The following is a 12,995-nucleotide window of genomic DNA, read 5'->3' as shown; positions in this document are numbered from 1 at the left end:
TGGACTGGCCTTAGTGGGAAGCCAGTGAATAGAGTGAAACACAGTGGAGCACAATTATGTGCTCATGGCAGTCTGTGTTGCTAAGCATTAGGACTGTTGCATTTTGTACCAAATGACGTATTTTGAAGAGTTATGGTTATACCTAACTAGGAATTGTAATCCTGAAGCCTGGATTTCATAATCGTTTAAATGACTTGGGTAGTTCTGAGACTAATAGGGAACAATCTCCTGTCCAGTTTCAGATAGAAGCGGGCAAGAGTTGAAGATAGAGTACTTAGATTGTCTGTTAGTTTACTTAGAAAAAGTTGGACTCTATGCATTAGTTAGCCATATTATTAGTGTCAAGCAGTGGTTTCTTTGGTATCAAACTATTGCATGTTGCAAGGTGACAAACAGATTTCCCTCTCCCTTTGAATGGTGTCCCAAGAATTTGCTACTCTCTTTACCATATAGGTGGTCCTGATTGGTGCCTGTCTCTAACTCTAGTCTTCTATGTGAATTGACCAAATTCTTGAAAAGGGAGTTTGAGGGTTACAGTTTGTGGCCCATGTGGATGAAATTCTGATTTGTTTCACATAAAATAATCAGTTGGCAACAACACTTGCTACTTTCTAGAGTTGTATGGAAGTAATGTGGGTTTACAAACAGTATCTCTCCACTGCAATTTAAAAAACAAGTCTTAAAGCTCAGGTCAGCAAATTCTAGCTTGAGGGGCTCTGGCTGCAGGGTTAAACATTCTGGTTTGGGCTTGAGCCTGAGTTCTGAGAACTGGTGCCACAAGTTTTTGATCACAGTGTAGACATACCCTTAATAAACCTCAATATTACACTGTAATTGTGTAGGCTAGCAAGCCCGAGTCAACTGCCCCAGAGTAGGTGTGGCTGGGCTTACAGGTCCATGTGGCTACTATAAGGTGGGTGCCTAACTGGCTGGATAATCCATCTCAAACAGTAGTTCTTAACCGTTCAGTCATGCTGGAAGGGCATAACAAGTGAGGTTGTGCAATGGTCTCTTTGGGACTGGTTCTGTTCAGTATCTTCATCAATGATTTAGGTGACAGCATAGAGAGCACGCTTGTTAAGTTTGCAGATGACACTGAGCTGGGAGGAGTTGCAAGTGCTCTGGAGGGATAGGGTCAATATTCAAAATGATCTGTACAAACTATAGAAATGGTCTGAGGTAAACAAGATGAAGTTTAATAAGGACAAGTGCAAAGAACTCCACTTAAGAAGGAGCAATCAGTTTCACACATACAGAATGGAAGTGATTATCTAGGAAGGAGTATTGCTGAAAAGGATTTAGGGGTCATAGTGGACCTCAAATTAAACATGAGTCAGTGTGACACTGTTGCAAAAAAAAGCAAACATGATTCTGGGATGCATTAGCAGCAGTGTTGTGAGCAAGACACAAGAAGTCATTCTTTCTCTGTACTCTGAGTAGACCCCATTTGGAGTACTGTACCCAGTCCTGGGCACCACATTTCAAGAAAGATGGATAGCAGTTTTCAAGTATCTAAAAGGGTGTTACAAAGGAGGAGGGCAAAAAAAGGTCCGTCTTGGCCTCTGATGATAGGAGAAGCAGCAATGGGCTTAAATTAGAGTGAGGGAGGTTTAGGCTAGACTTCAGGAAAAACTTCCTGTCGGTGGGTTAAACACTGGAATAAATTGCCTAGGGGGGTTGTGGAATCTCCATCACTAGAGATATTTAAGAGTGGGTTGGATAGACATCTATCAGGGATGGTCTAGATGATACTGGGTCCTGCTGTGAGGGCTGGGGACTGGAATCAATGACCTCTCGAGGTCCCTTCCAGTGCTAGGGTTCTATGATACCTCAAGTGATTTTTACATTCCGAAAAGCTTTGTTGATTTGGACTCGGTATTTCATTGCCTCTTTGGCAGACGTGGCAGAGACTTACAGACTATTAGAAACTAGCTAATATCACATTTTCCTCCTCTCCTTTTGGCCTGCACTCAGTCTGAGCAATAATATTTGAGTTGTAACTAAAAAGGAAACCAATAGTTGATATTTTTCTGACTAGCATGGTTGTGACAATTCTTTACTATCACTCCTGCCATATATTTTGAAAGCATTTAGTTGGAATCTCATTGGTGACATTTCTTTTAATTTGTAAATTTAAGCTTTTAATATTTTTGCTTGTAGGGAAGCAGTTGAGTATCTATGGGTCCTTATGTGCCACCCCTCACCATGGTATCAGTAATAGTCTTAAGTTTTATCTAGCCTTAATCTTTTTTTTTTCTTTTACCATCAGCAGAGTAAGAACACTTCTATACTTGAGTGTCTAGTCTACATTTTTGTTTCACCTCTTCTAGGCTAATTTGTAATACTTGGGCTAATTTCAGTTAATTAGCATGTTGGTGCTGGGGTGGGAGGGGGTGGGTAGTGATATGCCCAAAGTCAGACTACTAGATGTAGTGGTCCGTTCTCTCCTTAAATTGGCTTTAATATAAATGCTATCTGCTAGCATGTAAGATATTAGCTTCTTGATGCCATATGCATTGGAGTTTCCACGTTCAGTTTTGCTTCAGGAAATTTTTATTCTCTGTCAGTGGTGGGCAAACTGCAGCCCATGAGCTTCATATTGTGTGGCCTGGGGGCCATTTTGTTTACTACCATTCATGCATAGAGTTGCCAGATTACACTGGTTTCCATCCATGTAGTCTATTTTTCCTATCAGTGTTACTAAAGTGACAGGTTTGTAAAGCAGAGTCATGTGAGATGAGTGCTGGTTGCACTCAATATTGACTATAAGAGCTGTGAGTTCCCTCTGCATCTAATCAAAACTCTGCTACGGTTCAGTCAGCACTCCCTGCAAATTGTAGGTATGCACATGCAGTTAGCAAAACTACCTTCTCTTGGGAGACTGTCTTGGTTATGACAGTCTTGCAGCCAATAGAGATGTAGGAGGGTCTGTTGTGGTTGGAAAACCAGAAGACCATTGTATGGCGAGGAGTTAGTGAATCTTCCCAGTTCTCATGTTTGCAAACTAGAAAACAGGCTTTGGCCTAATATTAGAAGAGAAAATTCCCCATGTCTAGCTTGTGAGAGAGAGAGAGAGAGAGGCTGTGCCTAGTATGCATGTGTTGGCGTATTTGACATAGGCTCCATGGTAACCAGAGCCTGTCCGTGGGAAACTTCTCCCAGGCAGGGGCTGTTTTGGTTTCTGCTTTAGCACAGAGATAGCTTCTGTAATAGCTAATAAACCTTGCATTTATTCGCATTCAGCGATTTGTGTCTTCTTGGTTACCCACCAAACCTGAGAACAGAGTCTGGCTAGCCGAGCATCTGAAGTAGAACATTGTCACTCATGTGGCACACTCACTAGCCTAGGTTGTCCATCACTAATCTATCACATAGTTAATGACTGGTTTACATTCCTCTCACTCTGGGCATGTCTAGACTACCTGCAGCTTCTGAAAGAAGATATGCAAATTTGTCTCGAATTTGCATACCTTCTGGGTATTTTTCCTGGAAGAGGCTTTTCTGATATTTGGCCTGTCTACACGGGGCCAAATATCGGGGGGGAAAAACCCTCTTTCGAAAGCCCCCTTAAACCTCCTTATAGGAGAAATAAGGGGGCTTTCGAAGAGGCGTTTTTTCCGATAATAGGCCCCTGTGTAGACAGGCCAAATATCAGAAAAGCCTCTTTTGGGGGGGGGAGGAAGACGATATGCAAATTTGAGCCAAATTTGCATATCTTTTGGAAGCCGCACGTAGTCTAGATCTGCCCTGAGACATATCCTAGAAGTGAGTCTGAAGACTGTTCATTCTTTGAAAGAAACCACGTAAGTTACATTCCAATTCACTGTTATAAGTGTCTGCATTTGAACTTTCTCCCAAACTACACGTACAAGTGTTAAGCTTGTTACAAAAAAATCTTGTCTCTAAATAAATATAGGTTGCATAGCCACTTCTATTCACAACTCCTCCTAGGGGAATCTGGCACCACCGTGCGCATGCAGAAACACGTACACACACACATTCTCGTTTGCTTCCCCATAAAAACCATTTTTCTGCAGGGAAGCGAGAGAAGTTGCACCAGTGCTCATGCACACCTCCCTGGCAGTGTGGACACGTCTATTCAGGCCCTTGGTGCAGCCAGCAAGAGGTGAGTCACTGTGTGAGGGTGGGATGTCTTGGGGATGGACAGTTGCCCAGGAATGTTAATTTTAGGTGGGGGGCAATAGAGTTCCCTTTTCTCCGCCTGGAGCAGCGAGTTGTGAACAACCCTCAGAAACATCCCCTGGCTGCAAAAAGCTCTGTGGGGGTGAGGTTTGGAGAGAGCCCAAAAGTATGGGGATTGGGTGGATGGGAACAGCTCCCCATATAGTGATCCCTCCCACTTCCTGACCCCATAACTCTTCAGCTACAGAGGGTGGATCACTAAGAGAAGCTGCTTCCTCTGCACCTCTGGGCATACCAGCGGAACCAGAAGCCCACTAAACTGCCAGCCTGCCATGCCTCATGCCATGCATCAGGAGTTTCTACACCATTCCGCCAAGCCTTAGCCCTGCACTGGGACCCTTCTCTCCCCGTGCACACGTGCATGCACACACAGAGCCCCTATCAGCTGCACCCTGACTCAAACCAAGCCCCACTCTGCCAGCACCCAGACTTCTCCTCTAGGCCACCCCATCTCTGCTGAGCCCTAACCACCTTCACCTGGACTCCCCTGCAGAGTCCAGTTCTCCCAGAATCCTTCCCTAATGACCTCCCTCCCCCCCAGACCCGCTAGTGAGCTGCCAACACCCAAACTGCATTGCACCGAACCCTGGTACTCTTGGAATTCTGCACCAAAAATTAAAAGTTCTGGGCCAAAAAAACACTATCACAAAATTACACCAGTATTTCAAAATAGTGCCAGCAAATAAATGAAAATGGTGTGATTGTGTTATTTTGACAAAATATGCAGAACTTAAATGTTTGGCACAGAAGTCCCTCAGGAGTAAGCAGTGGCAGCCCATCCATAGGTGTGAACTAGGCAGCTCGTCTAGGGCCGCTCCTGGAAGTAAGCTACCACTTAATCCTGTGGTAGTATTCTGATCTGGCACAAAAGCATGTTTGGGGTAGGAAGGGTGTTAGTTTCTACATGCGAGCTTTATGTGGCTCTAAGCCCACACATTTTGAAAACACTTAGTGTTGGGAAACCCAAACACAGGTGCTGCCATTTGAAATTACTTCTATATATGCAGCATTTACAGTTTGATTCAATTGCTCCCAGCACTTCCACTACACGTTGTTCCAGCACTCCTGAACACAAGAATCTCACAGCAATCCTAATGCTCTGAGAATCCTAATCATTTGAGAAACTTGCATGATCAGGAACTTGAATGTAAATGTTATTTAGGGTTGATTCTGCTTTGGGTAGAGGGTTGGATTTGATGGCCTCCTTAGGTCTCTTCCAGCCCTAGATTCTATTAAGTGGAGTTGAAAATTCAGTTACTCTGAAGCGCTCTTTATAAATTTTGAAGTGTTTAATAAGCAGAGGGTTTATACCAAAAAGTCTTTTGGAAGAAGTCACTGTGGTCCTATTGTCTAAAGTGAAGATTTTGTCATAATTATTTTCATTAAAAGCCAGGATAGGTCACAAGAAATAAAAAATTCATGTAAGTTCATTACTTGCTGGAGTCACAGAGGTTTGAGGGCACATCTATGCAGCAGGGCAAAAGTCGAATTAAGCTATGCAACTTGAGCTACGTCAATTGCATAGCTGAAGTCGAAATAGTTAAACTCGGCTTTAGGCACTGTCTACCCAGCAGGAAGGTAAAGGAAGAACGTTCTTCCTTCTATTTCCCTTACTCCTCATAAAATGAGGGTTACAGGAATTGGAATAAGTCCTTCAGCTCGACATTATTTCAAAATAATGGCTTGTAGTATAGACACGCTCCTTGTTATTTTGGAATAATGTCAGTTATTCTGAAATAATGCTCTGTGACATTCTTATCCTTCCTTAAAGTTGCATCTATACAGCTTAGCCACTTCTTAAATTGTTGTAAAAGGGAAGGGCTTTCCTCGTTCCCTTCAGCAGTCACTATTGTATCTTTCACACTGTTATGAGACTGGGTAGCGTTCTATTGTGGTCAGGAGACACACAGGGTTACAAAGTGATGGATTAACTGCATGCCTCATTTGGAAAAAGGTGTGTGCAATCAGGCAGCAGCAGAGAGACAAAACAAGTTTTAAATGTAAACTATTGAAGGATTAGTTTTAAAAAATTGATGAGATGAAACATTTTGTGCTTATTTCATTGAAATTAAGATGGTTAAAAGCAGCATTTTCCTCAGGAAAATTTCAAAGCAGCTAACTGTTGACCGGTCCCATTCTCCATTGCTCAGAACTAACCAATGTAGGTTGTATTAAAATGTAAAGCAAATCCAGTAGTACTTATAGAAATGCTGAGTTTTTCCAGGATCTAAGCATACAGTTTGTGCATGTTTATAAGAGGGCTGGGAGAGTGTACATACACAAACTCCAATTGAGGCCAAGTTTCAGTTTACAAGGAGGTTAAGCCCAAGTCATAAATGCCCCACCCTTCCCTTGGACAACACTATGGACCTCAGTCTCGTGCAGGATTTAATCTGCAGGTGTGCAAATGGCTGTTGACTTAATTATTTGTATTAAACACCTAAAGTCTGGTCATAGACCTGGACCCTGTTATGCTAGTCATTGTACAAATGCAGAACAAAAAGACAGTCCTTGTCTTCAGAAGTTTATCTAAGTAGAACTGCCTTTGTTTAGCTTTTCATAAATGCTTCCAGCACGTTTGTTTGCTCTCATTACTGAGTAGAAGTTCTGAGGGATGCCGCTGTGCAAAATATTGTATGTGACAGGTCAGATGCTGGTAAATTCCCAAGACTTCTGAAGTGCAGAATAGTATCAGTTTGTATATGCTGCTTGCTTACATGAATGCCTGGAGAAGGAGCCAGCCCTAACCCCCAAAGTGCTATGCATAGCAGACTCAGCACTCTCAGAAAGGGCCATTTAATCGTTAATGAGCAGAGACTGTGCACCCTTTCAACAGCAGAAAAACAGAGGCAACGCTAGATGTGGACCATGCAGTAAGCCATCCAGTCTCCTTCTTGTCAACTGTGTTTGCAGGAAGAAGAATGAGGAAGAGCCCTCTAATCAGGCTTGGACAGAGGGAGGAGACCGAGGACTTCTTGAAGGCCCCTTCACATTGGGAGGGGAGGAAAGTACTGCTGTGAGGTTGACTTAAAAGAAGTGGTAGTTAAGAGGATAAGGCCAGTGGAGGCAGACAAAGCACTATATATGTGCTATTAGGGGCTTTTCAGGAGGAAGGGAATCCAATTCATCGATGAAATCACTTCCTTATTCTTGTTAAGCCCAACAAACTTTGGGCTTAAAATAGGTTACAGAGAAGAAAAAATGTACTGTTCTTATCCCAGGAAGAGTCTGGCCTACAAAAAAGTCTCTGCTTCCATCAGGCAGCGGTATAGTATTCTTCCTTCTACAAAGCCATCCTAGTTTGAACCAAATGATTAATAGATTTTAGGCAGTTAATTATTTAGTTTGACAACACTGTGGCTACATCTACACTGCAGGCTTTTTGCACAAGAACAACTGTTCTTGTGCAAAAACTTGCGGAGCCTCTACACTGCATGTTCGTTCTTGCACAAGTAAATTTACAGTAAGGTGTTGAAACAGAGGGCTTCTTGCGCAAGAGTTATTTCTCTCCTCATGAGGAATAAGCCCTCTTGCACAAGAGCTCTTGCACAAGAAGGCAGCGTGGCTGGGCAACGGGTTTCTTACACAAGAAATCCTTATGGCTAAAATGGCCATCAGAGTTTTCTTGCGCAAGAGAGCGTCCACACTGTCATGGATGCTCTTGCGCAAAAGCACATGACAGTGTGGACATGCTCTTGCGCAAGTACTTTTCTGCAAGAACTCTGTGCCAAACAGTTCTTGCGCAGAAAATCTGCAATGTAGACATAGCCTGTAAGTTAATTATCTTCTGACGTTCAGAATGCACAGTCAAAGGGGACATTTTATTCAAGGGTGGTGTTAGCACATGTCCAACTTGTAGTTGCTAAGGGATATGAAACCCTGGTTGAATATGGCTAAGTTGATCAATCACAACTGCCATCATTCATAGCAGTCTGTGTGAAGGGTAGACTATAGGTAGAACTTCCCTCCCCTCAGGTCTGAGGTATCTTGCTGCAGCATGGCCACTGCTTGTGTTGCACAAATTCTGTCCTAAATGGTAGTCTTTCCTCCAGAGCAATCACTCTCTGGGGGTATGTCTACACTGCCACCCTAGTTCGAACTAGAATGGCTAATGTAGGCATTTGAACTTGCAAATAAATATCCCGGGCTTCATTTCTATGTTCCCGGCCGGGTGCCATTTTTAAATGCCTGTACAGGCAGTCCCCGGGTTACGTACAAGATAGGGACTGTAGGTTTGTTCTTAAGTTGAATCTGTATGTAAGTCGGAACCGGCATCCAGATTCAGCCGCTGAATCTGGACACCAGTTCTGACTTATACAGATTCAACTTAAGAACCCCAGGCGTCCCCAAGTCAGCTGCTGCTGAAACTAATCAGCAGCTGATTCCAGGAAGCCTGGGGCAGAGCAACTCTGCCTCGGGCTTCCTGTAGTCAGCCGCTGGTCAGTTTCAGCAGCGGCTAACTTGGGGACGCCTGGGGTAGAGCAGCTCGGGTGCTGCTGGGTTGGTCCAGTAGCGCGGCCGCTCCTCGGCGCTACTGGACCAACTCAGCAGCACCCGAGCTGCTCTGCCCCAGGCGTCCTGATTCAGCCACTGCTGAAACTGATCAGCAGCGGCTGAATCAGGACTCCTGGGGCTGAGCATCTGGGGTGCTGCCGGGTTGGTCCCGTAGCGCCAAGGAGCGGTGCTGCGGGACCAACCGGCAGCGCCCCACCTGCTCTACCACAGGCCCCGGGCTTTGCTCCACATCTCCCTGGTCTGCTGGGGGGGGCACTAGCTGCGTCCCCCCCCAGCAGACCAGGGAGACACGGAGCAAAGCGGCGGAGAACCCGGGCCAGACCGTGGCGCTTTCAGATCAGCGCCGCGGTCCGGCCCGGGTCTTCCTCCGCTTTGCTCAGCGTCTCCCTGGTCTGCAGACCAGGGAGACGCTGAGCAAAGCGGCACAGGACCCGGGGCCGGACCCGCGGCCGCTTCCAGCTGAGCAAAGTGGCGCAGGACCCGGCCCGACCCGCGGCGCTTCCAGCTGATCTGGAAGCGGCCGCGGGTCCGGCCCCGGGTCCTACGCCACTTTGCTCCCCATCTCCCTGGTCTGCTTGCTCCCGCAGCAGACCAGGGAGACGGGGAGCAGTTTTTCTCGCCCTGGAGGAGGCGGGCGGCGGGACCAGGCGTCCCGCCGCTCGAGTCCTCCGGGGCAAGAAAATCCCCGTTCGTTACTGCGGATCCGACATAAGTTTCGAACTACCTGCCCACGGCTACACACGGCATGAAATAGGTAGTTCGAATTAAAGCTCCTAATTCGAACTACTGTTATTCCTCCTCCTTCCCTGCCCAGGAACATAGAAATGAAGCCCGGGATATTTATTTGCAAATTTGAATGCCTACATTAGCCACTCTAGTTCGAACTAGGGCGGCAGTGTAGACATATCCTGGCACTTTTTCAATGATGCTAACAGTCACTTTTTTAAAAAGCAGAAAAACATTAACTCTGTCCTAACATAACTTTGGTATCTCACATGAAATAATTCAGATGTTTTCTGTTTGACGGTGTTCATGTCTCAACATACTGAGCACCACTTATTAGTCTGTTGACGTGATTCAAGGTTTCACATGGTGTTAAGTTACTTTCATTAATATTTTTTTAAAACATACTAAACCTCTACTATGTCATGCTTCACTGCTCCAACCTCCCCATCTTTTTCAAAGATCTACCCTTTATAGCCTTGGACATTTGAAGCTGTGGTTTTACTGTCTCTCTAAAAGCAATGCTTCATTTCCTAGAAACTTGACTGCAGTAAATCTTGTGGATGAGGCAACACACCTCTTCTCCAAACAGCCTGGCTACATTTACACTGGCAGCTTCTTGCGCAAGAACTCTTTTGCGGAAGAGTTCTTGTGCAAAAACTCTTCCAGAAGACAGCGTCTACACTGGCATGTGCATTTGCGCAAGAGAGATGCTTTTGCGCAAGAGCATCCATGCCAGTGTAGACACTCTCTTGTGCAAGAAAGCTCTGATGGCCATTTTAACCATAGGGCTTTCTTGTGCAATAAATTCATATTGCCCGTCTACACTGGTCTCTTGTGCAAGAAGAGTGGCACAAAAGGGCTTATTCCTGAGCAGGAGCATCAGAGTTCTGGTGCAAGAAGCCCTGATTTCATACATTAGAATGTCAGTTTACTTGCGCAAGAACATGCGGCCAGTGTAGACAGGCTTCAAGTTTTTGCACAAGAGCAATCGCTTTTGCGCAAGATCACTCTAGTATAGACACAACCCCAGTATACTCTCCTCCCTTGGTCCCTGGGGTGTGGTAAGTGAATGGTAAGAAACATAATGTCCCTGTTGCTTTTTTTAAAAAAAAAAATTGGATTCATTCAAATACTAAATATTCATCAGTCTCCTTTACACTGAGCTGAACAATTGTCAACACTGCTGCTCTTTCTCAACAGAATTCCATAAATTCTGTACCAAGACATATCACCTACACACTATCAATCTGCTTATGATAGTATTTATTTGCTATGGGACTAGTCTCTTACTTATGTGGCCTCTACAAGGAAGTTGTGCTGGTTGCGGGAAATGTTCTAGGTAAACTAGATTATCTAATTTCCAGTTTTGCCCTGCCTCCATCGCCTTCAAATCTGTGCACAAAGAAAAAGCTATATTAACCCCTGTGCTATGCATCAAGTCAAGATTTGTGCATCACAGGTTTCAAAATAGGGGTTAAAGAGGTATTAAACAATGTAAAGTGTTTGTACATGGGCTGACTTTCACCCTGAGTGAAAATCCCTCTTACAATTGGAAAATACATTACTAAAGCAGAGATTTGTTCTGGAATATAGTGTCAAAGTTTTAATGCTGAAGGGGAATTCCAGTTAGCGACTTACATGAGTATGACCTTGGTTCTTGCCAAGTCTCAAGAATAGCTTATGCTGTAATGCTAGCATTTACGTCAATATTTATCTTCAAATCAAAGTACATTTAAGGGCCAAAGCTCCATGTATCCACTCATACTAAGTAAATAAAGGTGTCTTTTACTGTACCTTCACATTCATCAACATACTGCTGCTCAATTCTTAAGTGTTTTGAAATGAAGTGGGAGTACTAGTATCTTAAGTCCAACTAATGCTTCCTTTTAAGGAATTAATATATTTTAAATATCTGGAAAAACCTGTCCAAAATATTTCATATTTCCAATTTTCAGTGACCTTTCACAATTCTCATTTTTCTTAAAATTGCCTCTTATTTATAAATTCTTATTTCAAATATACAGTATTTTCACACTCAAATACTGCAATGTTCCTTTGACAAATGTGTATACAGTGGTTCAGTTCAAAGTCTATAATCCTTTGCTGAAGGAAGCACAGCTGTAAAATTCAGTGATGACAGAGTCTTGTTACTAGATTATGTAACAGTTCCTTATTCCTGAATTCAAGGTCATAAAACATTATGGAATAAATACCAGCTATTTCTAGGGAAAGGAACTGCTTAAAGGTCATCATTGTTTGGGAAGTGTGTTGGTGGAAGGGCGGGGTGAGGGTGGTAACAGGAGAACAATTTGCCAGTCAGTGACACATGTTATTTGGGATCATGTTCTGTGCTTGCTCTTTTGCTTTCTGCTGGATTTCACTCCTTGTGTTCCTATAATTCCTCGCCCATCATATAATTGACTATTTAGAAAAAGAATCCACAATTTTTAATGAACTTTAGTGCAAAATTGAGTCCTAATGTTCATAGTGACAAAGCTCCTTCTCTGTCTTGGCAGAGTCTGTGCTTTTGATCAGACTGCTTGCCTCAGGCTCACAGCAGCCCTCAGTTTAGACACTTACCAGGTGCACAAACCTGCTGTTTCCTTAGCCATCCTTATCATTAGGGATAGAATAGTACAGTTGATTAACCAATAAGCAAAAGCTTACAGGTTAATGCTATAGATTACATGCATTTCCTCCCTCTCCAGGACATTTTTAGCAGCCTGGCTCAGTCCTTGCTTGTGCCAGGTCTGGGACCTACCACTGCTGTGGCTCTGCATTTGAAGTGTATTAGGAGGCAGGCAAGCAGCCAGGCTCAATTCCAGCTCACACCGGGTCCAGGAGCTCAGACCCCTCCTTAGACAGGGGCAGCTGTCACCCTGCACAGCTGTCTCCTTATCAGAGGAAGCAACACAGGGCAACAGGCAGCCGGTCTGTGAGGCAGCTAGTTTTTAAACTGGGTCCCCTTGAGTACCAGCTCCTTCCTGGCACCCCATGCTGTTGCCTCTGATAGCGAGGCAGCAGCCTGGAATGGCAAGAGGCTCCTTGGGAGTGGAGCCGGAGCGCACTGGCTGTCGGCCTTGCCCCAGGAGACTATAGAATAGTCAAGTAACTAGTAAGAATTTATTAGGTTAATTACTATTCAATTAGCTGATATTTAAATCCCTACTTAGCATTGGCCAGCATGGAGGGAAGGGATGAGAACATACCCCGCAGCCTCTGCTGAACAGGTGTGGGACAGGCCACACCCCTTTCCAAAGTAGTCCCTCCCCTCTGGTGTGTCTCACTGTCCAGGTCAATTCTCACATGGCAAATAGCAAGTCAGGAGATGGGGGTAAGTCTGGGCCCACCCTTTACTCCAGGTTCCAGCCCATGGACCCTGTGGATGAGATGTGTCTGCAACCTCTTTGTGCAACAGCTACAATTCACTGGGCTACTTCCTTGCAGTCCCTTCCTCAGTACCTTCTTTATCCTTACCACAGGACTTTCCTTCTGGTACTAGACAGTATTTCTAGCTCCCAGACCTTCAACAGTGCAACTTCTTACTCTGG

The sequence above is a fragment of the Pelodiscus sinensis genome, chromosome 3, assembly GCF_052426305.1.
Source record: "Pelodiscus sinensis isolate ZL-2025 chromosome 3, ASM5242630v1, whole genome shotgun sequence".
Lineage (NCBI taxonomy): Eukaryota > Metazoa > Chordata > Testudines > Trionychidae > Pelodiscus > Pelodiscus sinensis.
This window is presented reverse-complemented; position numbering follows the sequence as displayed.